The 27,110-nt window shown below is 45.4% G+C and overlaps 1 protein-coding gene across 4 annotated transcripts in view; it reads right to left on the bottom strand.

Moving 5' to 3' along the window:
* Positions 1-27,110, bottom strand: part of PHF20 (PHD finger protein 20) — a 107,636-nt gene that overhangs the window by 69,488 nt on the left and 11,038 nt on the right. Inside the window, exon 1 of one of the 4 annotated variants that reach the window (XM_068263159.1) lies at positions 15,486-15,929. The exons of the other annotated variants lie outside the window; for them this stretch is intronic. The gene's annotated coding sequence lies outside the window, so the exon portion shown is untranslated. Of the gene's footprint in view, positions 1-15,485; positions 15,930-27,110 lie in introns of those variants that run through there. 4 annotated transcript variants of the gene reach the window in all.

Consider the following 27,110-nt stretch of genomic DNA (forward strand, 5'->3'; position numbering starts at 1 on the left):
GAGGGATTGCAGAGTGCAGGGGGACCTTAGGGGGGTTTGGGATAGCAACAGAGGCTGGGCTGTATAGGCAGATCCAGGCTCTGTATGCAGATAATATTCTTCAAACCCACCTAAGGTTCTCTTTAAGCCTCCTACACACAGGCATTTCTGTCACTAGGCAAGAATGAGTACTGAATCCCTTGGGCGACAGTGCAGTACCAATACTGTGCAGATGCGTCACTAGCCCTGGACACGTCAGTTAGTATGGAGGTGGGAGAGGGAAGACCGGCGAGCAACAGAACAGTTTACAGCGGGCAGGGGGAGTACAATGCAACTGGGTGGTGCTTCCATGTCAAGGGGGTTGCTAAAAATTCCAGCATGCTGGATCTTAAAGCGTACCTGAATTAAAACAGGCTAAACTCTCTAAATACATACAGGGTGCATTTCTATAGGTTTTCTTTCTTTATTGTGAAAGAGTTCAGGTCCATTTTAAGCACACATCAGGTGGCCACAATACACATTTTTACCCCCCTCCAAATATTCTTATTGTCTGCTTTACGAATGGTTGGCCTGACAGAGAATCGTAAAGGTGCCCATACATTAGAACGAGTATGGGCAGATTCCACCAAGAGACAAATTTGTCTCCAAATCGAATCTGCCCATACACTACAGGCCAATTCCCGTCCGATTTCAGCATGAAATTATCAGGGAATCGGCTGAGCCGCCGCTGTCCGCCCCTGCCCCCAAAATGTATGTTGTGTAGTGCATTTATACATTACCTGACCTGTAGCAGCTCGCCGGGTCCATCCATCCAGCCGGGTAAGCCGCATACACGCTAGCGGCACATAGCGTCTGACGTCAGCAGCTATGCACCTTCGTGACGTCAGAGCACCGCCGGCGTGTATGCGGAACCTGGAGATGGACGGAAACCGCGTGGAGGCCAACACCGGACAGGTAATGTATAAATGCACTAGACACACTGCATACATTTATACATTGCAGCGGCAGGGGTTTCATCGTCTCGTTCGCAAATCGGCCTCCGTACCGCCGCACACCGGACCAACCAACCTCGGCCCGAAATTTTCCAACATTCGCGATCGACTGTGCTGCCAATTTCTGTCCTGAAATTGGTCGCTTTGTCAGTCGGGCATGCACTTGGCATCACCAATTTTTATCCAATTTGATTATAATTGAATTGGATGGTCGATTGGTTGGTCGCCTAGTGTATGGCCCCCTTAAAAAAAAGTGTAATGCCTCGTACACACCATACACATTTTCTGTAATGCTGGGAATACACAGTATGTTTTCCGCGCTCGATTTCACGCCGAGTCTCTTATCTTCCATTTGTTTGCCTTATCTTTTCCCATTGTTCCCTATGCAAAAATAGAGCACAGGATCAATCCGGCTGGAGAATGGACATGTCGGAAATTATCGAGCCATCTTAATGGCTCAGAAACGTACCGTGTATTCCCAGCATAAAGGGGCCCATACACTGAGCCGATCAGCGGCCGATCAATAGCAAAATCGATTGACCAGCCGATTTCAATCGATCCGACATGCTGGAAAATCTAGGTCGATCTGTTGAGATTGCTTATCATTTTGCATTGGACCTAATGGAAATCTGATGGAAAAAAAAAAATGCCATCAGATCGATTTTTAATAGATTTCATACTGAAATCTATTGGAAATCTGTTCCTAAACATTAGATAGATCAGAAATCTATGTGATGATCTATCTGCTGCTAATCTAAAGGGGCCCATACACTTATACCATTTCCCGACGATATACAGCAGATTCGATCACTGATCGAATCTGCTGTGAAATCGTTGCGCAAACGCTGACCAAATGATCGCTTTCCGGCCGAAATCAATCCAGTCGATCTGTCCACGCGAAGATTTCGCTCGATCGCCGACGGGTCGGGAGTGCGTCGATAGCGGCGGTCGAATGTCCGACAACCGACGCTATTAGCAATACATTACCTGATCCGGCCGGCGCGTATTCCCACTGTCCCCTCTCTGCTGGGCTCCGGCGGGCTTCACTTCTTCCCGTACCGACAAGAAGTTTAAACAGTAGAGCGCCCTCTGTTTAAACCAGGGCTGTGGAGTCGGTCCAAAAATCCACCGACTCCGACTCCTCAGTTTAGGATTCCACCGACTCCGACTCCACGACTCCGACTCCTCTAATTTGCATATTACAATTTTGTTGATTAAAAGTATGTAACATGAAATTCGTCTCTTAACTGCCAACGCAAGACAACTGAAGTGAGAAGGATATGTAGACTACTATATTTATTTCCTTTAGACTAAAACTAGTCCTTGGTAAGAGTACTTGTAAAAGGTACAAACCGGAACAAAGAACATCTATCAGGCCCTAGGCAATGTAAGTGTGGGTACATGTAAGAATGATGTGCAGGTACTCTGCAGGGGAATGAGGAGATTGTAAACAGACAACACCTCTGTGTTCAATGTGGACAGCATTCTCAGTGGATTCCTGCAGCTCTGTGGGGAGTGCATATGTAGAGTATAGTACTATACATACCTGGGGCTTCCTCCAGCCGCCTTCAGGATAATCAGTCCCTGTATGTCCTCCTCCACCACCTGGATCTTCTGCTATGAGTCCAGGTACTTGAGCCAGTCAGGCGTAGTGCGCATGCACACACTCCGCCGCCAGGAGCATACTACACCTGTGCAGCACTATTGCGCAGGTGCAGAATGTTCCTGGCTGTGGGAGCGGCATGCGGACGGACAGCGCTGACTGGCTGAATTACCAGGACTCATAGCAGAAGATCCGGGTGGTGGAGGACAGCGAGGGACTGATTAGCCTGAAGGGGGCTGGAGGAAGCCCCAGGTATGTATAAAACTTTACTTTTCATCCATTTCAGTTACCCTTTAATTTGTAGTCACCAAACCAAATGTTAATAACATATCACATTATTTGATTTCATCAGCAAAGGGAGTGCATACATTTGCATAAATCAGCATCAATGCAGAATTATTTCCATCTCGTTGACCATCTCTATTAGTGACACAGCTACACATCAGGCTTTATTCTTACAGCATAGATGTTATTTAGTATATATAAGAGATTCCTGTGTACACATCATATATACAGTCACAATCAGATATGTATATCTGACCTTAAAAATACGGGGACTGCTTTATTGAAGCAGCACAAGTAACTAATTTTGACTGGTTTATTTCATTTTTGTGGACTAAGCACAGCTATTACTGTATATATACTGTATATATACATTATTTTTAATGACTATTATCTGAGAAATAGAACATTTTATCATATTTTCTATTTTAATTACAGTTACAAATTCATTAGGAGTCGGAGTCGGTGCATTTTTTCCCGACTCCGACTCCAGGCACCCAAAATTGCCCGACTCCACGACTCCGACTCCACGACTCCGACTCCACAGCCCTGGTTTAAACTTCCCCGGACAGGAAGTAAAGTGAAGCTGGAGCCCAGAGAAGACAGCGGAGACCGCGGACTTGCGCCAGCCGGATCAGGTAATGTATGCCGGGGGAGGGGGCAGCTATAGCGGCAGATCCACAGTGAAATCGATTCAAAATCTGTTTGCAGTGTAGGCAGCCAACAGATTTGATCACAGAGGGATCTTTTCTGCTGGTCAATCTGGTGGCAATCGACCAGTGTATGGCAGCCTAAAGGTACATACACACGTCGGATTTGCGCAAACGACCCGTCGTTTGGACGTCCAAACGACCAGTCCTGCAGACGTCAAATCGGGCGTGTGTACAGTGTCGTTCAGCTGATAAGGACAAGCAGATCGCTCAAGTCTGCTCTTATCAGCTTAACGCCACACGCCCGATTTGACGTCTGAAGGAGTGGTTGTTTGGATGTCCAAACGACGGGTCGTTTGCGCACATCCGATGTGTGTATGTACCTTTAAGGAGTGTATGGCCACCTTAAAGAGAATCTGTATTGTTAAAATCGCACAAAAGTAAACATACCAGTGCGTTAGGGGACATCTCCTATTACCCTCTGTCACAATTTCGCCGCTCCCCGCCGCATTAAAAGTGGTTAAAAACAGTTTTTAAAAGTTTGTTTATAAACAAACAAAATGGCCACCAAAACAGGAAGTAGGTTGATGTACAGTATGTCCACACATAGAAAATACATCCATACATAAGCAGGCTGTATACACCCTTCCTTTTGAATCTCAAGAGATCATTTGTGTGTTTCTTTCCCCCATGCACTGAAGTTTCAGGCTGCTCTTTTCTTCCTGCAAACAGCTTTGCCCTTGTCTGAATTTCCTCAGTATGTGAAAGCCCAGCCATCTCAGAGGACACTTTATCCAGCTTGTAAAAGATACGAGAGCAGAGAGAAGCTGCATTAATCTAAATATCACACAGGCAGTGTGCAGAGAGGGGCCTGAAAGGGGGAGTTCATAGCAGAACAACAACACTGAAGAACTTGGCAGCCTTCCAGACACAGGCTGACAAGTCTGACAAGAGAGAGATAAGTTGATTTATTACAGAGACTGTTATAGTAGAAAGTGCTGCAGTTAGCCAGAACACATTAGTATAGCTTTTGGAACTTGTAGGATGATAAAAAACAGGATGCAATTTTTGTTACGGAGTCTCTTTAAGATTTTCTGTTAAGGCTCGTACACACGTCTGATCAAAGGCAACGAAAGGTCCGTTGTCACCTCCCGCTGGGCGGGTTTTCAGCAGATAGTACAGCGTGTGTACAGTCTGTCGAGGGACTGATAAGGCTGTTTCTGAGCGATCCGCCGGGCAGACTGTACACTCGCTGTACTGTCTGCTGAAAACCCGCCCAGTGGGAGGAGACGACGGACCAGTCGTTGCCTTTGATCAGACGTGCTTTACAAGCCTTTAGATTTACCTGACAGACAATTTCCAACATGTTGGAAATTATCTATAACTATTTGTCTAGCAATTTGTCATTGTTCTACTCAGCAGGAGAGAACCAGAAGACAATGCACCAGAGAATGACCAGTCCACCAGTACTTTACAGAAAACTAAACATTAGCTTACCTGGTAATTTAATTTTAAGTAACCCTCCAGGACAGGTATACATCGAGATTTGGCCCCTCCCAGGAAACAGGAAACATCCACAAGCCTCTCTATAAATAAAAAAAGTTTGTCAGGTATCCGGCAGTATTAAATAAAGAAATATTCCAAAAGGTCTCAACCACCTGACACCTAACCATACATAATAGTGAATTCTATATATATATATATATATATATATATATACATATACATATTTTAACACTACATATATAATGAGTAAAAACGGGGTGGGTTACCCCACCTGTCCTGGAGGGTTACTTAAAATTAAATTACCAGGTAAGCTAATGTTTAGTTTTTTCCATTAACCCTCCAGGACAGGTATACATCGAGATGATACTCAAGTAATAACTAACCTTAGGGTGGGCTGACCGCCTCCAAGACTTTCCTTCCAAAGTCCTGGTCTGATGAAGAGATCCGATCCAATCTGTAATGCCGCATGAACGTCCCCAGATTCTTCCACGTTGCTGCCTTACAGATTTCCAGAGGGGAAGCACCAGCTCTGAAAGCCCAAGTCGTTGCTGTCCCTCTCGTAGAATGAGCTTTAAGCTCCTTTGGCGGAGTCGTTTCCATAATTTTATAAGCCTCAATAATGCACAGCTTAATCCAGTTTGCAATCGTTCTCTTAGATGCTCTCTGCCCTACCAACTTTCCAGTGAAATTTACAAACAGGGCTTCGGTCTTTCTTACACTTTCTACTCTTTCCAGATAGTCCTTAAGTACCTGTCTTACATCCAGTAAGTGTCGTTGTCTTTCCATATCGTTTGTAGGATTAGGAAAAAAAGTCGGTAGTACAATCTCCTGAGATCGGTAAAATATATCTCCCACTTTTGGGATAAACTCAGAACTTGTTCTAAGAACCACTCTATCATTATAAAAAATACAATAGGGTTCCCTACAGGACAAGGCTTCAAGTTCACTCACTCTCCTTGCCGAGGTGATAGCTACTAAAAAAACTGTTTTGAAAGTTAATAAACGTAAATTCATACTGGTATTGCAATTGAACGGAGCCTTTGTCAAGGCCTTCAAAACCAAGGATAAATCCCATTTGGGAAAAGGTTTAATAGCAATTGGTCTATTCCTTTCGACTGATTTCACAAATCGAGCAATCAGAGGATGAACAGCCAACTGTTTGTCTAGAAAAACAGAAAGTGCTGAAATCTGTACCCTAATCGTGCTTAAGGCCAGTTTCTTATCTACTCCACTTTGGAGAAATTCTAGGACTGTAGCTACCTCATTTGACTTAAAACCCGATTCTTGTTTCCACAAATTATAAGTTTTCCAATATTTCAGGTATATTGCTCTAGTGTTCTTTTTCCGACTTTTAATCAAAGTATCAACTACCTTATCTGATAATCCATAACTCTTTAGTATATGCTGTTCAGTAACCAAGCTGTCAACTTCCATTTGTTGATGTCTGGCACCATCTGTTTCTGAATCAATACTAAATTGTCTTGAACAGGAAGTAATATCGGCTCTGTTATTTTCAATTTCAGTAGCAGAGGATACCATGACCTTCGTGGCCAATCTGGAGCAATAAGAATTACTGTTGTTTTGGATACTGCAATTTTCCTCAATACCAATGGTAAGAGATTCAGCGGAGGGAATGCAAAAGCTAGACTGAAGTCCCATATCTGTGCGAGAGCATCCACCGCTGTTGGATTGTCTCTGACGTTTAGGGAGAAAAATTGACTGCATTTCGTATTTTCTCTGTTGGCAAACAGATCTATGACCGGAGTACCCCACACTGATGTTAACCATTGATATACTTTTGGGTTCAATTGCCATTCTGCGTTCGATAGTTGTTTTCGGCTCAGTAGATCTGCTAGCACATTCATGGATCCCTTCAAATGAATTGCTGTAATGGATAACAGAGTCCGTTCCGCTATGTCCAGTATCTCTAGGGCTAGAGTTAATAGTTTCTGAGATCTCGTTCCTCCCTGGCGATTTATATACGCCACTACCGTGGAATTGTCCGTTCTTATTTGTAAATGTTTGTTTGCTACCACATGTTGGGATGCTATCAGAGCCAATTTTACCGCCATCAACTCTCTGAAATTTGAGGACTGACCTTTCATATGCTGTTGCCAAAGACCCTGTGTCTTGAATCCCTGCACATGGGCTCCCCAACCCAACAGACTTGCATCTGTAGTTAAGATTACTTGTGTTGGGAAATGCCAAGGCCTGCCCTGAGATAATATGTGTGGACTCGTCCACCAATCTAGACTCTCTTTTACTGTCTCTGGAATCTGTACTAAGTGATCTAGCGATTCCATCGTCTTGCACCAATCTTTCAAGACCCAATTCTGTAATATTCGTGAATGCTTCATTGCCCACTGTACCGCTGGTGCTACTGAATTTAGAAGCCCCAGAAGTCTCATGGCATCTCGAATCGAGATGACCGACAATCTTCTGAAATCTTCTACCTGCTGAACTACCTTTACAATTTTTTGTTCTGGTAGAAACATCCTCTGTTCTATTGAGTCTATCAAACCCCAGAAAGAGAATGTTTTGAGTGGGTTCTAATTGAGATTTCTCTAAGCTCAGAATCCATCCTGCTTGTTGAAGCTCCTTCACAACAATTTCCCTGTGGTGTAATAACATTTGTCTTGTTTCTGCCATGACCAGCAGATCGTCCAGATAAGGCACAATCATAATTCCTTTCTTGTGCAGATGTGAGACTAATTCGGCAATCACCTTGGTAAAAATCCTTGGAGCGGACTTTATGCCAAAGGGGAGGCAACGGAACTGGTAATGAGTTACTATGGAGCCTTCTTTTACCGCAAACCTTAGAAATTTTTGGGATTTCAGTTCGATCGGAACATGCCAATAGGCGTCCTTGAGATCGATACTGAGCATGAAACAATTGGTTGTCAACAGATTCCTCAAGGAATAAATCGATTCCATTTTGAATTTTTGATGTTTTATGAAGGGATTCAATGGTTTGAGGTTTAGGATTAGACGAAATTTCCCCGACGGTTTTTTCACTAGGAAGATCTTTGAATAAAAACCCCTTCCCTGCTCCAGGATTGGTACCACAGTGACTACCTTTCTTTCTAACATATCTTGTAGAATGCAAGATATGGCTTTTTGTTCCTCGCTTGATCTCAGTTCCTTTGTTATAATGAACTTTGTTGGAGGTTTCTGTTGGAATACAATATGATACCCCAACTCGATCAAATTTAGAATGAATGGGCTGGTCGCAAACTTTTGCCACTGTGGGAAAAAAGAGCCCAACCTTCCCCCCACAGCCTGTTCGCTGTCACAGCTGTTTCTTTGTAGCGGAGTCTGAACTGCCAAACAGGGCGTTTGGCCTGTTCTGCTCCCGAGAAAAAGACCAGGGTTTACGTCTATTTTGGGGTTTTGTTTTATTTTCTTGCCGGTTTTTGCGAAAAAACCGTTTCCCCTGTCTAAATTGCCTTTTCTTAGGAAACCCTTTCTTTTTATCTGATGTCCTCTCTAGCACCTCATCTAACTGTGGCCCGAACAATAAGTCACCTGAGAAAGGAATAGTACATAACTTGTTTTTGGAGACATTACTACCTTCCCAGGTTTTAATCCAGATATTTCTCCTGGCCACATTAGACAAGGCAGCCGCCCTTGCAGTCAGACGGATAGATTCTGTTGCTGCATCAATAATGAAATTGATAGCCTTGAACATTACCGTAAATGAATTTAAAATAGTTTCTTTACTTGACCCCATCTTAATGTGACGCATTACTTGATGCATCCATAAGTCTAGGGTACGCCCTACACAAGTGGTAGCAGCGGCCGGGCGAAAGTTCGCACATATGGCTGACCAGGTTTTCTTTAAGGCAAATTCAGCTTTCTTGTCTGACTGTTCTTTCAGAAAACCTAGATCTTCAAAGGATAATTCATTCTCTTTATGCACTTGCGAAAAAGCTGCATCCAGTTTAGGACATTTATCCCACTGTTTACAGTCCTCTTCTGCAAAAGGGAATCTACGCTTAAAACCCCTAGATAAAAAGACCTTCTTATCAGGGTTCTTCCATTTACTGTTAATCAATTGTTTAGTTGAAGCATGTACTGGAAATACCATCGGTTTCTCTCCTTCCATGCCTGCATATAAAGCATCGTGTGCGGACAGAGAAGAAGGAACATCGTCTTTTAAACCTAGAGAATCATAAATTGCTTTTAATAATTCCTCCGTTTCATTAGCAGAAAATCTGAATTTAGATGGCCTATCCTGATCTTTATCAGATAATTCCTCATCTGAATCACATTCAGAAATCTCATCTGAGTATTCATCCGGCTCAGAATCTGACAATACAGGCCTATCTGACTTAGAGGTTGCCTTTTTATGCACCGATGCTGATGGTAATGGAACCTCCATAAGATTGTCGGACATTGCAGACACAGCCATTTGATCCTTTGGCAAATCAGCACCAATAGTAGGTGATCGAGCAATGATCCCTGGCGGTTTTATAATAGGTTGTGACACATTATCAACTGAGGGAACTGATGCAGAAGCAGCCGGCACTTGTGTAATGACAACAGGTTTAGGATTAACAACAGACTGAGCTGCCATTGATTCTCTGAAAACCTTCATTGATTCAGACATTTCTTTGCGGACCATTTTGAGAAAATCCTTGTAAGCCACAGCAGATTCCTCATTTAAAACACGAGTTGCACATTGCTGACATAACAGCTTATTCCATGACACTGGCAGCTTCAAATTACAAGAAGGACAGCGTTTTTTGGGCTTAGCAGTGTCTGATGCTTCTGCAGTTGCAGATGAGGCAGAGGCTGACGCTGTCGAGGTCTGAAATACAACAAACAAAATACAGACACTTGTCAAAATGCCCTGCCAGCTTGCCTCAGTATAACACCCAGTGATAGACCTTCCACCTAGAAGCCATACACCTAGTAATCCTCCAGCAGCACAACCAGCCAGTGAGTCTCCAAAACAAAGCCATCACACAAACAACTGTTTTACATGTGAGTATCAAAGATACCTTCGCATCCGGCTTTGACTCCTGTGTCTTAGGTTCTTTGTGAGCCGCCTGCTGGTCCGTGCTCTCCCCAGACGCTGGTTGTGCCTCCATCTTGCGTCCTGCACGAGTGCCAGGACGCGGAGGAAGCTGCGCGCTCTTCAATCCGGCAGGCGGAAGTGACGTCTATACCGGAAGCGGAAGTCCTGATACCGCCATGTTGGATTCTGGCACGCTGCGCCCTCTCAGCCTCCGCTTTCCCCGCAGCGTGCGAACGCCATTCCAGCCGGCGGCGCCTGCCATTTAGAAGCCTCCGCAGCCATCTCTCTCCCCAGACCATCCACAGAGGCTATAGAAAGAGGTAAGCGGCCAGACACGGATAACACTGCCTAATGAACACCTCTGTCTCCGCAGCACCAACCATCCCTAGCCCCCCAGGCTCTCCAGGATAGCAGCGCAAGGTATAGAGAGACCTGTCCCTGGAACAGGAAACATCCATACTGCCGGATACCTGACAAACTTTTTTTATTTATAGAGAGGCTTGTGGATGTTTCCTGTTTCCTGGGAGGGGCCAAATCTCGATGTATACCTGTCCTGGAGGGTTAATGGAAAAAATAATCTAATTACAGAAAATCTAATGCTGGGCATGCACGGGTCGATACTTCCTTATCAATCGAGCCGCTGATGGCTCAAATAACAGGTCTGATTGCCCGATCCCCCCCCCCCCCCTCCCCCTCGATACCCGTGGGTGGACAATAGTGGAAAATGAGTGGAAGATAAGGAAGCGCCTGCGGAGACGAGCAGGAATCAATCCAGGCGCGTGCGGGGATGAGGCGGGAGTCAATCCGGCGGCTAACTGAGCCGCTGAATCGACCAGTGTATGCCCAGCATTACAGAAAAATCTAAAAGGTGCGTACACACGCACTACTATAAGGAACGATGGGTCCGTCGGACCCTCCCGCTGGGCGGGCGTTCCAGCGATAGAATCAGTCTGCATAGCGTGTGTGCAGACTGTTAAGGCTGTTTCTGAGCGATCCACTGAGCGGAACATTCAGAAACAGCGTTATCAGTCTGCCGACAGACTGTACACACGCTTTACTATCGCTGGAACGCCCGCGCAGCGGGAGGGTCCAACGGACCAGTCATTCCTTATAGTAGTGTGCATGTGTACGCACCTTAAAGGGGGCCATACACTAGGCGACCAACCAAGCAATCGACCATCCAATTCGATTATTATAATCGAATTGGATGAAAATTGGTGCTGCCAAGTGCATGCCCGACAAAGCGACCAATTTTGGGACAGAAATTGGCCGCACGGTTGATCGTGCATGCTGGAAAATTTGGGCAGAGGTTGGTTGGTCGGGTGCGCGGCGGCCGATTTGCGAACGAGCGACGAAACTCCCACCGCTGCAATGTATAAATGTATGCAGTGTGTAGTGAATTTATACATTACCTGTCCGGTGTCAGCCTCCACGCGTTTTCCGTTCATCTCGCCGGGTTCCGCATACACCCCGGCAGCGCTCTGACGTCACGAAGGCGCATAGCAGCTGACGTCAGACGCTATGCGCCGCTAGCGTGTATGCGGCTTACCCGGCGAGATGGACGGATGGGCCCGGTGAGCTGCTTCAGGACAGGTAATTTATAAATACACTACATAATTTACATACATTTATACATTTTGGGGCAGCGGCGGGGTGGACAGCAGCGGCTCAGCCGATTCCCGGATGATTTCATGCTGAAATCAGACGGGAATTGGCCTGTAGTGTATGGACAGATTCGATTAGAGACATTTATCTCTTATCAGATTAGAGATAAAATTTGTCTCTTGGTCGAATCTGCACATATTCGTTCTAGTGTAGAGGCACCTTAACAGATAAATTGTATGATGTGTACTAGGCATAAGATTTTCTGCAATAGATTATTTTCTGTAGAGACTGGTCATTATCTCTGGTGCATTGTCTTCTGGTCATCTCCTGCTGAGTAGAACAATGACAAATTGCTAGACAGTTTTAGATAATTTGGCAGGTAAATCTTACAGAAAAAAAAATTGTATGGTGTGTACCTAGCATTATGCTGGGCATACATGTTTAAATTTTGCCGCTCGATTCTGCAGGCGATTCTCTCATCTTCCGCTCATTTTTCTTATCTTTTCCCATTGTCCTCCATGCAGAATCAAGCGCGGAAACGATGGGCGGGAGAACGGACATGTTGGAAATTATCTATCGTGTCATCACCTAAAGAATCTTACAGAACTCCAGATGACAGTTTAAAGGAGTTCTGTGGGGGATTCAAACAGATAAAAATGGACACTTACCTGGGGCTTCTATCAGCCCCCTGCAGCGGTCCCACGCCGTCCGCCAGCCCCAGTCTAGCGTGGCATGAAATCCAACTGCGGCTGCAGTGGCCGCGCACCTGCTCGCGGCATCGGAAGCTTACTGCGCAGGCGCAGTACAAGAAAACTTTGAACTGCTCCTGCGCAGTACGCTTTAGATGACGCGAGAGGGAGCGCGGCAGCACGCATTATTCGCCTGTGTAATAGACGAATAATAACCCGGTGCCGGCGGTGTGGGACATTACCGCTGCAGGGGCTGATAGAAGCCCCAGGTAAGTGTCAGTTTTTAACCGTAGGAAACCCCCACAGAACCCCTTTAATAAGGACTGTTGTCCTGCCCCTATACCAGCTGTAGAAGGAAGACAGGAGGAGAAGCTGTAGCAGGAACTAGAATAAAAGTCCGGCAATGATTCTCTGACTTAGATGCTGGAAGAGGAACAAGCTGACAATGAGCAACACCTGCAAACAGAATCAACTGAAACCATCTAGTTTAAGGCCTGGAACTCAGTGCAAATCGCTAGCATTTTGAACTAGCGTTCTGTAAGCCATTTCATAAGCGTTAGCTTTTTGCCAGCGATTGTGATAGGGATTGACTGGTCCTTTCAACTTATTGTAAAAGAAAAAAAAAAGAAAAAATTTGGCACTTTTCCATTAGCCGGGCGCATCCACTAGGTGGCGATAAAACTCCACCAGAATTACATCTTTCCCTACTATCCATGGCGGCCTGGAGGGGAAATAGTAATTATCGCCACCTAGTGGATGCACCCGGCTAATGAAAAAGTACCAAAAATGTTATAGTTTGCAGAAAAAAACAAAAAACAAAAAAAAACAACATTTCAATACTTTACATCGAAGGGTAAACGCTCCCAAAATTCTGAATGTCCTGCGATTTTGCTAATCGCAATCGCTACTGTGGAATTGGTTACATTTACTTACATTGACAGAGTGTTTAGGGAAAAATCGCTATGGATTTAAAGCGCACCCTAAAAAAAAGCACTGTAGTGGGTTCCAGCCCTAAGCCTCGTACACACTTTCCATGACCGACAAATCGCTGACCAATTGTACCACCTCCATGTAGGAGGGTCAACAAAATGGAATACTATGAGCAGATTGTGTGGGTAAAAACCTTCATATATGAAGGTGGTAAAATTGGTTCAGTGATTGGCCAATCATAACTGAAAGCGTGTACCAGGCTGCAGATCTGTGAGGTAAGCATACTTGATTTAGCCACTCTTGGAATGCTGCAGCTAGACAGCCATTTAGAAGGAACACTAAGGCCTCATTCACACCCAAATTCACACCGAAAACGCACCCACTGCACGCTGTGTTTCTAGTAAAGGCGCTTTTCTAAAGGTGGCCACACTATGCAATTCTTAAATTGAACAGATATTTAAAAAATTGTAATCAATTTTTCTGACTGATTGTAACATTTCAAAAATATGACCAATGTACCACACACGTATGTTCAATGTTTCCCCAATTATGATAAAACTGATTGGAAACTAACAAAATTGCTAGGATGTGTATATTAATAAATTGACAAACACACCATACAATCTTTAAAAAAAAAAATTGGAGAAATATCTGGCATTCTGGATCGATTTAAATCGAGAAAACGGGAAATCCGATCGCATTTTTCAGTCGAATGGAAAAAAAAAAAGCCTTCGATATTTTCGGGAGATACGATCGTTTTTATCGAATTGCTGGAAAATCGGATCATTTTATTGTATGGTGTGTGGCCACCTTAAGCCTTTTGCCAGAGCGGTTTGGAATTCACTCCCTAACGCAAGTCAGGAAGTTAACTCTTTGACCCAGAAAAGAATACAACGTATTTATTCTTAAAAACGATCATGCAATCGCTGTACAAGATTTTGTGAGCGTTTTGCGTTCTTCCTATACATTCCATTATAGCAAAAACGGCCCAAGAATGGCACAGGAAGAGCTTTGCTGACCACAAAGCGCCAATATTAACCTTCTCATAGAGATTCATTGCACAAGCATTTTATGGGCGATAGCTTGAAAAAAGGCGAAAACGCCCCTAGTGTAAACAAGCCCTTAAAGTGCCCATACATCACTTGAAATTGCAGCCTGACTGACCTGATTTGGCAATTTTTACTGAATCAGAAAAAAGAGAACTGGCTCTGCAATGACAGTGTTGGAAAATTCTCTCCTATACCCATCTATCCATCTCCAGAGTAGAGATCTTCAAGGAGAAGAAAAAAATATTCCAGTTCTGGTTAGGCTCCAGTAGGCTGATGCTTGATGACTTCAGGTCTAGCTTGGAGACACCAGTAGCTCACCTCTCTGCCCTGTTGCGTTTCAATCCTCCGCCATACAAACTAAACATCTAAAAAGCAGGAGAGAGTGTGAGCCCTCCCCAGTCGACTGACCCTGGAAATAAAACATCCAACAATCCCACCTCGAAATACAAAACCCTCACCACAGGGAATCCAGAAACGTCAAACATTTGCTGAAATGCAGCAAGTGAACATCACTTTCCCTGTGACACTCAGTCTACTGCGTCTCCACCGTGATCACACAAAAAAGGACACTACCAGGAATAACCTTCTATAGCAAGAAAAGCTCAAGTCTGCTGCGTAATAAACTGCACCATTCCCTCCACATTGCTGCTCCTATACTACCAGCAGGGTTAACAAAATTCTCTCTACCAACAACCAAACCAAAAGCATAATGCAGCCTTTGTTTTATTGCAGCGTGTGAAAGATCAAGCCACAAAAATCACAGAGGGAAGAAAAAAAAAAACTCAAACAGGAGGGGAAGGAAAAGCTTCCTTTTTGGCTGTCAAAGGGGCGGTACAATTCAATGGAAATGCAATGCGGGCTTTCAGTAGCCAACAAGTCAGCTATACATCTGCTGTAGTGGGCAGGAAAGAGTAAAGAAAAGCATGTATCAAAAAGACATTCAACCCCTCTAGATTGTAAACTCGCAAGGGCAGGGACCTCCTCCTAGTGTTTCTTATTGTGATGCAATTTAGCATATAAACATGCACCAGTATTGCTGAGGTCATAAACCACTCATCTACATTGTATTGCTGATAGCATAGAGTTTTGAGCCTCATGTATCTATGTTCCTCCAACATTATTTTCTACTACATACAGCACTAAGGAAGATGTTGCCTTTATACAAATACAAAAATCATACCGTGCCGAAAGTCACCAATGCGATATACCCAATAGGGAAATGTGTGGTTAGGCTGATGGAAGTTGATTGAGGCTGTAGGGGGGGTCCAGCACAGCAGAGGAATCCAGGGGGGTTTTGTTGTGTCTCGTTTCAGACACCCGATCACAGCAGGGCAGGGTCTGGTCGCCTCTCCTCTTCCGATCCCTGCACTGCGACCCACGTGGAGCGCAGCTAGAAGCCAGGGCGTGTAACCCCCTCCAGCCCGCCCCAGGCCAATCACCCCCGAGCGGATTAGACGATTAGCGTCTGGATCGGTGACAGCGCCAGAATGGTGCGCGGCTCCGGCGAACGCTGCAGATCAGCGAGTAGACAGACCACGGCGGCCCCGGGCAGAAGGCATCAGCAAGCCGGGGGTGGTGGAGGTGGGCATCACCCGGCTAGGGTCAGCACACACATAACGCTGACGCAGACAGTGCGCTGCTAGCGCCGCCCCCTGCTGGTGACAGCCCAGATGAGCCGGGAGCACGGTGCAGCGCACAAAGGGGGTGGCACACAGCAAGGCGCCGCTCTCCATGTGACTTCCACGGAAAGCCAGGGAGCAGCTCATAGATGGCCTAAATGACCCGTCTTCAGAGTTTACCCCTGGGAGACGGGTCAGCTGTCAGCACAAAACACCTAAGTGCATTTACAGTGAGCCATATGCTTTGTTTCTTCAATAGAAGCCTAATGACCAACTACAACAACCTAGACGCAGAAGGGGGGGGGGGATTGGTGTTTGGTTGGTTGGTTGGTTGGTTGTACAAGACTTGATACTTACCTGGAGCCCTATGGCCACTGTTGCCCACCTCACTGTCTTCCCGGGTGGCTCAATTCGGCCCAACTGCACATGCACAGCCCAGCTGCGCTCGGTGCCTGTGCAGTTACCTGCTTATGCGCAGAACACTGCCGCCAACTGACACAGGATAAAGGTGGCCACTAACGGTCCAATTTCTAACGAAAAATCGTTTGAGCGATCAGAAATTCTGATCGGATTGGTTGTAATTCTCCGTTGGTGGACACAATCGATTATAAACGAGTGAAAAAAAAAAAAAAGTAGTCCGAATGAATTTTCATCAAACCAAAATTTAGATTTTCTTGTTGGTTGTGATAGAAAGGAAGCAAAGATTGGTTCGTTGATGGTGTAGTGAACAATTACAATATTTCACTTCCGATCAGAATTTCTGATAGTTTTCGCTAGAAACTGGACCGTTAGTGGCCAGCTTTAGGATAACCAGGGCCGATCTGAGCCACCCAGGAAGACAGCGAGGGAGGAAACTGGTCATGGGGCTGGAGGAAGCCCCAAGTATCAATTCTTTTAACCCCCTCATCTCCGGTTCACTTTAGGAAGTATCCTGGCAGTGCCTTTTTGTCGAATATGGTGGTCTTCATATTCAACAAAATAAGCCAGTCAAAAACCAGAAAGCTTCCCTTAGTGACAGCATGTGAATCAGAGCTGCGCAGGGGCAAGTTCCAAACTGTGCTAGCACAGAGAAAGGAAGCACTCATTCATAACAAGGTCTTTCATGCCATAGCTCAAAACTCATGCCTCCACACTTCAGAATAGCTCTGTGCCTCTAGAGCATAGATGTCAAACTCCAGCCCGCGGGCCAAATCTAGCTCTTAGAGCTATTACATTTCGCCCCCCAAGTGGTTTCCCCACTTTGCATTGGGTTTGGCCCACTGTAGACCACCAGGGAATCTATATTGGAGGTGAAGCCCTAAAACACCAGGGAAGCCATATGGGGGAGATAAAGTACTAGACACCAGGGAACTGTATAGAGGAGGGTGGGGGCCACTACACACCAGGGAACTTTATAGGGGAGGGAGGATCACTAGACACTGGAGAACTGTATAGGAGTTGGAGAGGGGGGGGGGGGGGGGGGGGGGGACCCATTAGACACCAAGGAACTTCATAAGGGAGTAAGGTGGCCAGTAGACATGGAGGTTGGCCTTTATGTAAAGGCTTTTTCCCTGGTTCAAGGGGTACTTTAAATACTATACAACCCATGATCCTACAGGGGACCTCAATGTAACGGGGGTTAATGCTACAATGCTCAGAGCAACTACTTTCCAACCATGAAGTTGGTATGTGAAAATGGTCAGTACACACGCCAAATTACAGCACACTTGGAAGTGAGGGGAATATGGAGACTGCCTTGTTTATTTCCTTTGAAACAATGCACATTGCCTGGCTGTCCTGCTGAACTTCTGCTGCTAATACTTTTAGCCATAGACTCAGAACAAGCATGCAGATCAGATGTTTGAATCACCCACCTGAAACCAGCATGCAGCACATCTAGTCAGGCACTACTGATGCATGAAAGAGCATGAGAACTGCTAGGCAACTCGTAATGTTTAAAGGGAAAGAACTATGGCAGCCCCCATATCCCTCTCACTTCAGGTGTCTTAACCTCCTTAGCGGTACCCACAATCTAGACTCTGGGTTGAAAACCGCAGCTCAGAGCAGTAATCTCAAGCTACACTCTTGGTAGCCGCCCGGAGGTACATGCAGAGCATTGCGTGCAGCGGGCGATTTCACTGTCCACGGAGGCTCTACACCCCCCAGGTGAGATTGCCTACTGTCATGACAACAGCCAGCAATCTCACTATAGGGTTACAGCGCCACCCGGAGGGAGAACTGCAGCACTGAAGACCAGGGAGGTAAGTGCAGGGGCTGCTCCAGGGATGATTTTTTTTTTGCTTTTAGGGTTAAAGAGAACCCGAGGTGTGTTTAAAGAATGTTATCTGCATACAGAGGCTTGATCTGCCTATACAGCCCAGCCTCTGTTGCTATCCCAAACCCTACTAAGGTCCCCCTGCACTCTGCAATCCCTCATAAATCACAGCCATGCTGTGAGGCTGTGTTTACATCTGTAGTGTCAGTCTCAGCTGCTCCCCCACCTCCTGCATAGCTCCGGTCCCTGCCCCCTTCCTTCCCTCCCTCCAATCAGCAGGGAGGGAAGGGATGCAGGCGGGGACTGGAATTCTGCAGGAGGCGGGGAGAGCAGCAGACTGACACTATAGAGATAAACACAGCCAGCTCTGACAAGCTGTTTGTCAGCAGCATGGCTGTGATTTATGAGGGATTGGAGAGTGCAGGGGGACCTTAGGGGGGTTTGGGATAGCAACAGAGGCTGGGCTGTATATGCAGATCCAGCCTCTGTATGCAGATAATCTTCAAACCCACCTCGGGTTCTCTTTAATAACATATACATATAAAATGTTCACACACCCTGATAATTTAAATGATTATGTTTGAATACTGCATGTGTGAGCATGCATGCTCTGACCACACAATATCTGCCCCAATAGTTGTCATTGGCTACACAATTTATTTAATTCTGCGGCGCTGTGCAAACTAAGGAAAAAAAACAACAAACAAAGGGTACATGATACAGACAACTGTATACATCAAATATGGACACTGGTAATTACAGCGAACGTAACAAGATGAATAAAAATGAATAACAGATTGCAAGATACAACATGAATAACAATTCCAAGACACAAAAGGGTGAGAGCCCTGCACATGTGAACTTACATGGTTTTTTTTTTTGGTGCGTAAACTTTTTTTGGCTTGTGAATGATTAAAGAGGCACTGTAGTGACACCTAATAGAACGCAGTAAATTACTCAGGATACCCACGTTTACGGTAATGTTCCTGGTTTCCGCATCAGAAACACTTTCTAGATCTATATTTTGAATGTAGCCCTGCCCTCCCAATGTTAAGCTATGTGTAATCCCCCCCCCCCCCCCCCCCCAAAAAAAAATTCTGGGAGACCAGTTATATTTTGTACTGAATTTGGAACTTGGTGCTAGTCTACTTAAGGGGACCCAGAAGGAGACGTCAGAACAGTTCTTCAATCACTGCACCCTCTTATAGCACAAAGCGTTGCGATTGGTTAAATAGTGTGGGCGTGGTTTACTACAACCTATTGGAAACTAGCAGTTTGACAGGGTGCCGTCCACCCAATCACGTTCGCTGAATTTCCCTATGAGAATTCTTGCTGTGTCGCCGGAAGTAGACTAGTGCCTGGAACGCTCAGTAAACATTCCACAGAGTTGCACCTGACAGAACTAAAGAGGTCACCACCTGTGATACACTTTAGAATGTAAATCAGGGAGAGGAAAGATTTTACAATGGGCAAACACTGACTAAATCATTTATAAATGAAAATAAACTGACTCTGGAATGCGGGTCCTGCTTTGGCTGGCAGCCATCTTATGCTTTTTATTTTTAAAAGAAACTTTTTTTTTTTAGTTCTGAGACAGTCTCTCTAATATCCCCATTTCCTTTAATCAAAGATTAGGGCTTTTTTTTATTATTCTTCATTTCAATATTTGGCATCATGCCTCCTACCCATTCAACCTATCAGGAGCTGGAGGTGGCACAAGCAGCACTTATTAAAGGGGTCCTGAACTCAGAACTTCCTCTCTGCTCTAAAAGATAGGCAGCAGCATATGAACCTTCATAATTCTTTAGTGAAGCTAGTCAGCTATGTGTGTATTTAGCTTTAATGCATTTTGGGTACAGCTGCGGTAAGTTTTCTGTAGTTTAGTACAGTTGAACGATGCTGGACTATGGGAATTCTCGTTGGATCCCCTCAACTAGACTAGCGCCCCATTTTGTTCGCTACACAGGTCCTCTTTAATGTTATAAAACCTTAGGGACTAAGGGCCTGAGCCCACTAACAGTTGCGTCTGCTTTTCAGCATCTGTACACTAATGTGTTGCTGTAAAGCGAACAAAAGCCTGATACACACATTAAATTTTGATTGGCCTATCACTCACCAATTATATCACCTCCATGTAGTAGGAGGACCAACAGATTTACAATGCTATGAACAGATTGCATAATTAAGCTCTAATGCTATAGGACATTGGTAAAATTGTCCAACCAAAACTGCATGTGTGTATGCACAGTTAGGATTCACGGTTTAATACAATTAGTAAGCTTAACAGCACTCTTGGTTTTGGTATAGGATAACTCTTGGGAGGGGGGAGGGGGGGGGTCAAGTGGATTCCAACTCCTTAGCCCTTACCAGGGCTGTGGATTTGGTACAAAAATCATCCGACTCCAGGTACCCAAATTTGCTCCGACTCCACAGCCCTGGTCCTCAGTACATGCGACCCAGAGAGAGTTCAGGAACAGAAGCCAGTTGGGAATGGCAACAACATGCACGATCATAAGAAAACATATCATGCCATTCCCAGTACGACTGGGAAACGCACTCACATGCCGCATTTTCAGTGCATTTGTGTTTGTCTCTTTCAGTTTAAATGAATAGGGGGGTCCTCACACTAAACAGGGCTTTTCAACCCTGTCCTCAAGGTTCACCAACAGTACATGATTTGCAGGCAGTCAAAAAATTCACAGGTGGGGTATCTCATGTCTCAGCAGTGCTGAATATCTACCTGTGTATCGCCACAACACATGCATGGTTGGTAGCCCTGAACACAGGGTTGGGAAAACAAACAAAAACCCTTCCTGTGCACTCTGCATTTTGTAGAGGGAAGGAGATCTAGCAGAACTCCAAAATACTCTATTTTCATCACCTTCTTTCATAACGAATACCTAGGCACAAAAAGCAGGAAGTCCCATTTAGGAAACTTTCAGTTCATTTGTCGTGATAACACTTCTCACTACGGTTTTAAAAGAAGCAGGTAGAGGTAGATATAAATAAAGCCAACTCTAGGGCCTGCTCCCACCACCACTGCCCAAGAATCCCAACTTCACCTGAAGTGTAACTGTCGGGCATAAAATAAAAAAAATCAATGCTTTATTTTATCTGGTAAACAAGTATCTGGCTGCTAACCAGGCAATCCAAAAGTTAAAAATCACTTACTTTTCTAAATATAATAATATAAAATGATCATTCCCCAGTTTACCTGACTTATTTGGTACACATAATCAGGCAAGTAAGGGAGGAAAGGACATTGGGATTGGCTTCAAAATAGCCACAGTTAAAATGTAAGCTCTCCCCTGGTGGGCAGTGATTAGGGGCGAGACTATTTTATAGACAGGCTGTATAATAGCGGGCAGATTGCTGCAGGGCACAGCGCTGTACATAGCAGGGGGGTGTGAGGTGGATCACCTTGTGCTGGTGCTCAGCAAGTCCTCTTCCCTGTAATGTGATTAGGCAGAGTTGGTATGCCACTAGAATCACTTGTAATCCCCTCCTCCAGGCTGCAAGGCTTCATGCCTCTCATTATTGCGCTCTATTCTGCGGTCTGATCGCTGACGGAAAAGCCAACACTGCGCAGTGAGGAAAGCTGAATGGAACGGAGCAGCTGATCTGTGGTGAATCAGCTGCTCAAGAAGCACAGTGCACACTTTTCCAGCCTGTCTAACTGCCGAGCCCGGCAGTTAGAAGAAGTGTCAAGAAGAACCACAGGGTGGCACACAAGTAAACAGCATCCAGGTAACTACAAGTATAATTGGCTCATTTGTCATTTAAAAGGACTACTGCAGGGGGTAAAGGGAAAAGGGAGTTGGATTTACCTGGGGATGCTCATGCCCCCCTGCAGACGTTCCGTGCCCACGTAACCACTCACCGATGCTCTGATCCGCCGCTGGTTCACTTCCGAAATTTGCCACTGCGCAGCCTTCTCACCCCGGGAGCGAAGAAAGGGCGCGCAGTCACAGTAAGGCAGTGGTTTTGCGACTTTAAAGTCGAAATTCTGGAAGTGAACCGGAGATTGGGACCAGAGCATCGTTGAGTAGCTGCGCAGACACAGGACATCTGCGGGGGACCATTAGAAGCCCCGGGTAAGGTAAACTCCTCCCCCCCCCCTTGCCCCCTACAGTACTCCTTTAATTATTTAGTTAGTAGAATATATGATGCAGGAGGTTGCCTCAATACTTGGCTCTCTAGACCAGACCTACGTCTCTCCTTCAACCACTGTATTTTCTCCCAATTGGTTGTGTTGCAGTAATGATCATTAACCCACATCTCCATCACACTGAGGCTCAGTGTAGATTTCACAGTGCGGCCTGTGGTTTTGAAGCTACGCCACTGATGAGAGCTCTACCTGCCAGTGACAGATGTCAGCATGAGGCTTCCTTCTGTGCTTTTATCACTCAGTAGCCTCCAAATGTCAGCTAGTTATTCCTCTCACTGAAATCTTAAAGACCCAGACTTTGTGATTTGAGGTGTATATAACACAGGCTGTATGCATTCCTCAGTGCTGTGCCGATGAGGCCTCTGAAATTTACCCCACCAACATAAAGGAGACAAAGGGTGGGGAGCTGATGTTCAAAAACATGACTCCTGTAATAACTGACTTAATGATACATATAGACGGGAATTAGGGAAGATTAAAGCCATGCATGTGACATATGAAGGTGGATGTTGTAACTTGTTGCAACCATCACAGAGGAGTCAGGAGGACTCAGCAACACCGCCTGAAATATCACTATTCATAAAACATACCAGTGACACTGGCTGTAATCAGACCTCCCACACATTATACAGTACTTCAATTTCAGTGTGTTGCAACACCAGTGGTCAATCCTTACCCACAAATCACATCACAATTGCAGTAACCCTCCCAGCTCTCATAGGGAATGACAACCTTGACACTATGTACACGGGTCGATTTTTATCGTTGGAAAACATTTTTTGATTGTTTTATCCAAACCTGAAGCGTGAGGCTAGCTAGAGGGCACAATGCTACACAGATGTGTCACTATCCTCCAGGCTAGCGATGCACATTGCCCCTACTAACAGCATGCATTGCACAATGGAGCAGGAGGGACAACAGTGTCTGGCAGCATTCGGCTAAATCTCTCGTACACACATCGGCGAGGGTCAGGGGGCACTGTACACATACTAGATTCTTGGCAGAGGCAGCCCTGGATGGTCAGAGCACACACCTTAAGCTAAGTACCCACGGGGGTACAATTGTAGCTGTCGCCGCACACGGGAGCGTGTGCGCGACAGTTCGGCGGCAGTTCGGCGACAGCTCGTTGCCAAATCTCTCTGCATCCACACGGCAGCAGAGGGATTAGCGATGCGGCGGAAGCTGTCGCCGAGTTTCCTCCCCCCCGCCGGAAGCTCCGTGTGGTGTGTGTGGGTAGCTGTCGCTAGCCCGCATACACATGCGGGGCTAGCGACAGTTCCGGCGAGGTTGCGGCGACGACTGTAGCCGGCGATTGAACAGGTCAATCGCCTGGCGACAGCTCCGACGGGCGACGGTTCGGGGCGCGCGCATCATACACACGGGGGAACTGTCGCCGCAACATGCGCGTGCCACGCGGTTGCGGCGACGGCCGTCCCCCGTGAGTATGGGCCTTTAGAAAGGACAACTACAGTGATGAAAATATAGACGCTGACATATTTATTTCCTTTTAAGCAATACCAGTTGCCTAGCAGCCCTGCTGACCTATTTGGCTGCAGTAATGTCTGTATCACACCACAAGGAGGGGGCTGCGATCCCTAAGGTCAATGTGGCAGGCGCAAAAGCGTCTGCGCTGACAAGCCTTTTCAAGGGAGCCATTGCTGGAACAGGGCTACACAGGAGGAAGCCTCATTAGGATCCAGAGGCAAGGACCCCCAAGGAGCACTTTCATCAAGCAACAGATACTGAATATATATGTATGTGTTAATCCAACATGCTCTAAATAAATTCTCACTCAGGCACAGATCAACATTAATGGTTATACGCAAAAACATTCAGCTCGGGTTTTTTTTTGTATGGCAACAATACCTGCAATTTAGCACAGTTTGAAAATAATGATGCCTTATGATTCTCACCGTCAATAACTAATGCATAAAAATAATGATCACACAAAGTAACTTCACATGCCAACCAGCTGTCTGGAAGTTTGACAACATGAAGGCTCTGACCAGGTAACCCTCCAGTAAAGGCTGGACATAACTCAGAAGCCAGGGCTAGTAATTGATGGATCTGGCTCCTAAGAATGCCCTATAAAACTGCTAATTTTCTTATTCATTTGTCCATGTAAGGCTGCAGAATATGGCAGTCTTTAAGGTGGCCATACACTGGTGGACATAGCCAGCAGATCTCTGCACACAGAGTTTCAATCAATTTCAGCATGACATTTTTTGAAATCTGTGTGCCTGCCCCCTGCAGTTTCTCCTGTCCACTGCGCCCCCATGGTGATGGTCGCTGCTGGCTGCTCCGCCTCACTTCCTGTCCCAGAGCACAGTTATAGTGTAATGCAGGAGACAGGCACTAGGGGCGCTGTGACCACTAGAGGTCCCTAGTGTCTATCCTCTGCATTACATCACACAGGCAGTGAATAAGGTGCCAGGGAGAAGCACAGATTGAGCATTATAGCACACAGATTAACGACCCTCGTCGGTCACTGCCAACGATGTTCTGTTGATAAACCCAATCAAGCGATTTTTGATGGAGTTCGCATCGCTGACTGAGCAGGCCAAATGCTGCACAGATTTGATCAGAAGAAAAATCAATGAGTGTATGGCCTGCTTTACTGAAGGTGGCCATACATCACTCGATGTATGGCCAGATTGTCCATTATGCCTAGTACACACCATACAATTTTCTGTAAGATTTTCCGTCAGATTTACCTGCCAGATAGATAATTTCCAACATGTTGGAAATTATCTAACTATCTGCCGAGCAATTAGTCATTGTTCTACTCAGCAAGAGATAACCAGAAGACAATGCACCAAAGATAATGACCAGTCTCTACCAGTACTTTACAAAAAATAATCTAATTACAGAAAATCTTACAAAAAAAAAAAAAAAACTCTAACAGAAAATTGTATTACTACTATTGTTGTACTAGGCATTAGACAGATCCCTCTGATTGAATCTGATCAGAAAGGGTTTATTGCCTGGCCACACACACACTGTACAGATATCTAAGATTTCATCATGAAATCTATTAGAATCATACTGCTGTCTGCCAGGCCCCGGAGGGGGACAACACACTGGCTCAGGGGAGAGGGCATTCAGTAAGTTGTAGCGATATAAAAACGCAGTAACCATGTTTTGAAAAGGGTGGATTGGACAGTCATGTGACAAAAAAAAAAATCTTCTATGAACTCACCATACTACTAACGGAATACCTTGGGGTGTCTTCTTTCTAAAATGGGGTCATTTGTGGGGTTCCTATACTGCCCTGGCATTTTAGGGGCCCAAAACCGTGAGGAGTAGTCTGGAAACCAAATGCCTCAAAATGACTGTTCAGGGGTATGAGCATCTGCAAATTTTGATGACAGGTGTGTCACGGAACAGCCGTGAGAAACAAGAACGCAATCGGTTTGTTACACCGATTGCCAGTGATGCGCTAGAATCTAGATTGGTTGTGTAGGAGCATCTGCAGTCAATCTGGGCTAGCAGTACTTAGATGCAGGATGTCTTTTGATGTGTTAATTAGCTTGGGCCAGGCCTGTGTTCAGGAGAATGTTTATTGTTAATTACCTCCATTTGGTGAGCCTTTTCATACAGGGAGAGCAAGGAAGCTACTCCCAGCAGGAAGCCTATTCAAAACCTGCTTTCACCCAGACTATCCGGCACAGACCACGGGCCATCTGAATGCATATGATGTATGGTTTCTTGTCGATTATATGGCAACTGTACATCGCACAGCTATGAAATTCATATAGTCTTATTCGGTAAAATCTGGCCATCATGCTGATATGAAATTCATCGCGATAGCCCGTCCGGTTATTGAGGTATGACCCTTCTCAAGAACTGGGTCCGCTGCAGTAGCCATGTCTGATGTCAAATTACTGTGTATTTTCCGACAAGTATGAATCTGTTATCCACCTAAATATGACTTGTATCGTTTGTGAGTTACGGCATTTTATAAGTTTAAACCTAAAATCTCTCAGAGGGAATGAACTGTCATTGGTTTGTAATTCAGAGGGGGCCGGGATTACCACACCCCTAAACCAGCTTCATCAAAAGTATCTGCAAGGGGCTCTTCCCTCATTCCTCCATTTTTCCACCTTCTTGAAAGCTGCTACCATTTTGAGGAACAAGTGGTAGCCATTTTGTTTGGACTCTGCTGAAACTGAACAAAAAGGAACTCTACAAGTTTTTCCCAGAACGGACAGATTTCCACAAACCCTATTGTCTCCTTTTTTTTTTATTATTTCATACTGGCTATTAATGTTTCAATAATTGTTGATTTTAATGATTGTATGTATATATTAATTATTTATATTGCCCGTGAATAAAGACTTTATCCAAGTCATTCACTGTTCCACTACCCTGCTACTCAGCCGCACAAACTGAACCCAGACTTCTGAAGAGACGCTACTGTTGTTGCTAGCTAGACAGAATAGAGTGTGTTTAACTGTTTATTTGCAGGATCAGTCAGTCAGTAGGGTCCACTGGCCCATACCAGTGGTGGTGGCAGATACCCTGAAATAGTGTGTAAAGTTGTAATTACCGTACCTCACAGGCTCCCTTCTGGTCGGGCTGCTGCCCAAATTCAGTCGACTTCTGTGCACCGATTGCGACCACAGTTTGCATGGTCTGTGTGCTGAAATCGATTGGAAGGCAATTTGCGGTCTGGCCACCAGGGCTCCCGTGACAAGGTGGTCTATGAGGGGGCGAATTTTGTGGAACCGGTCATAAGCAGGGTGGCCTCTTAGATGACAGGTT

Source organism: Hyperolius riggenbachi, chromosome 12 (genome assembly GCF_040937935.1).
Source record: "Hyperolius riggenbachi isolate aHypRig1 chromosome 12, aHypRig1.pri, whole genome shotgun sequence".
NCBI classification, from domain to species: Eukaryota; Metazoa; Chordata; class Amphibia; order Anura; family Hyperoliidae; genus Hyperolius; species Hyperolius riggenbachi.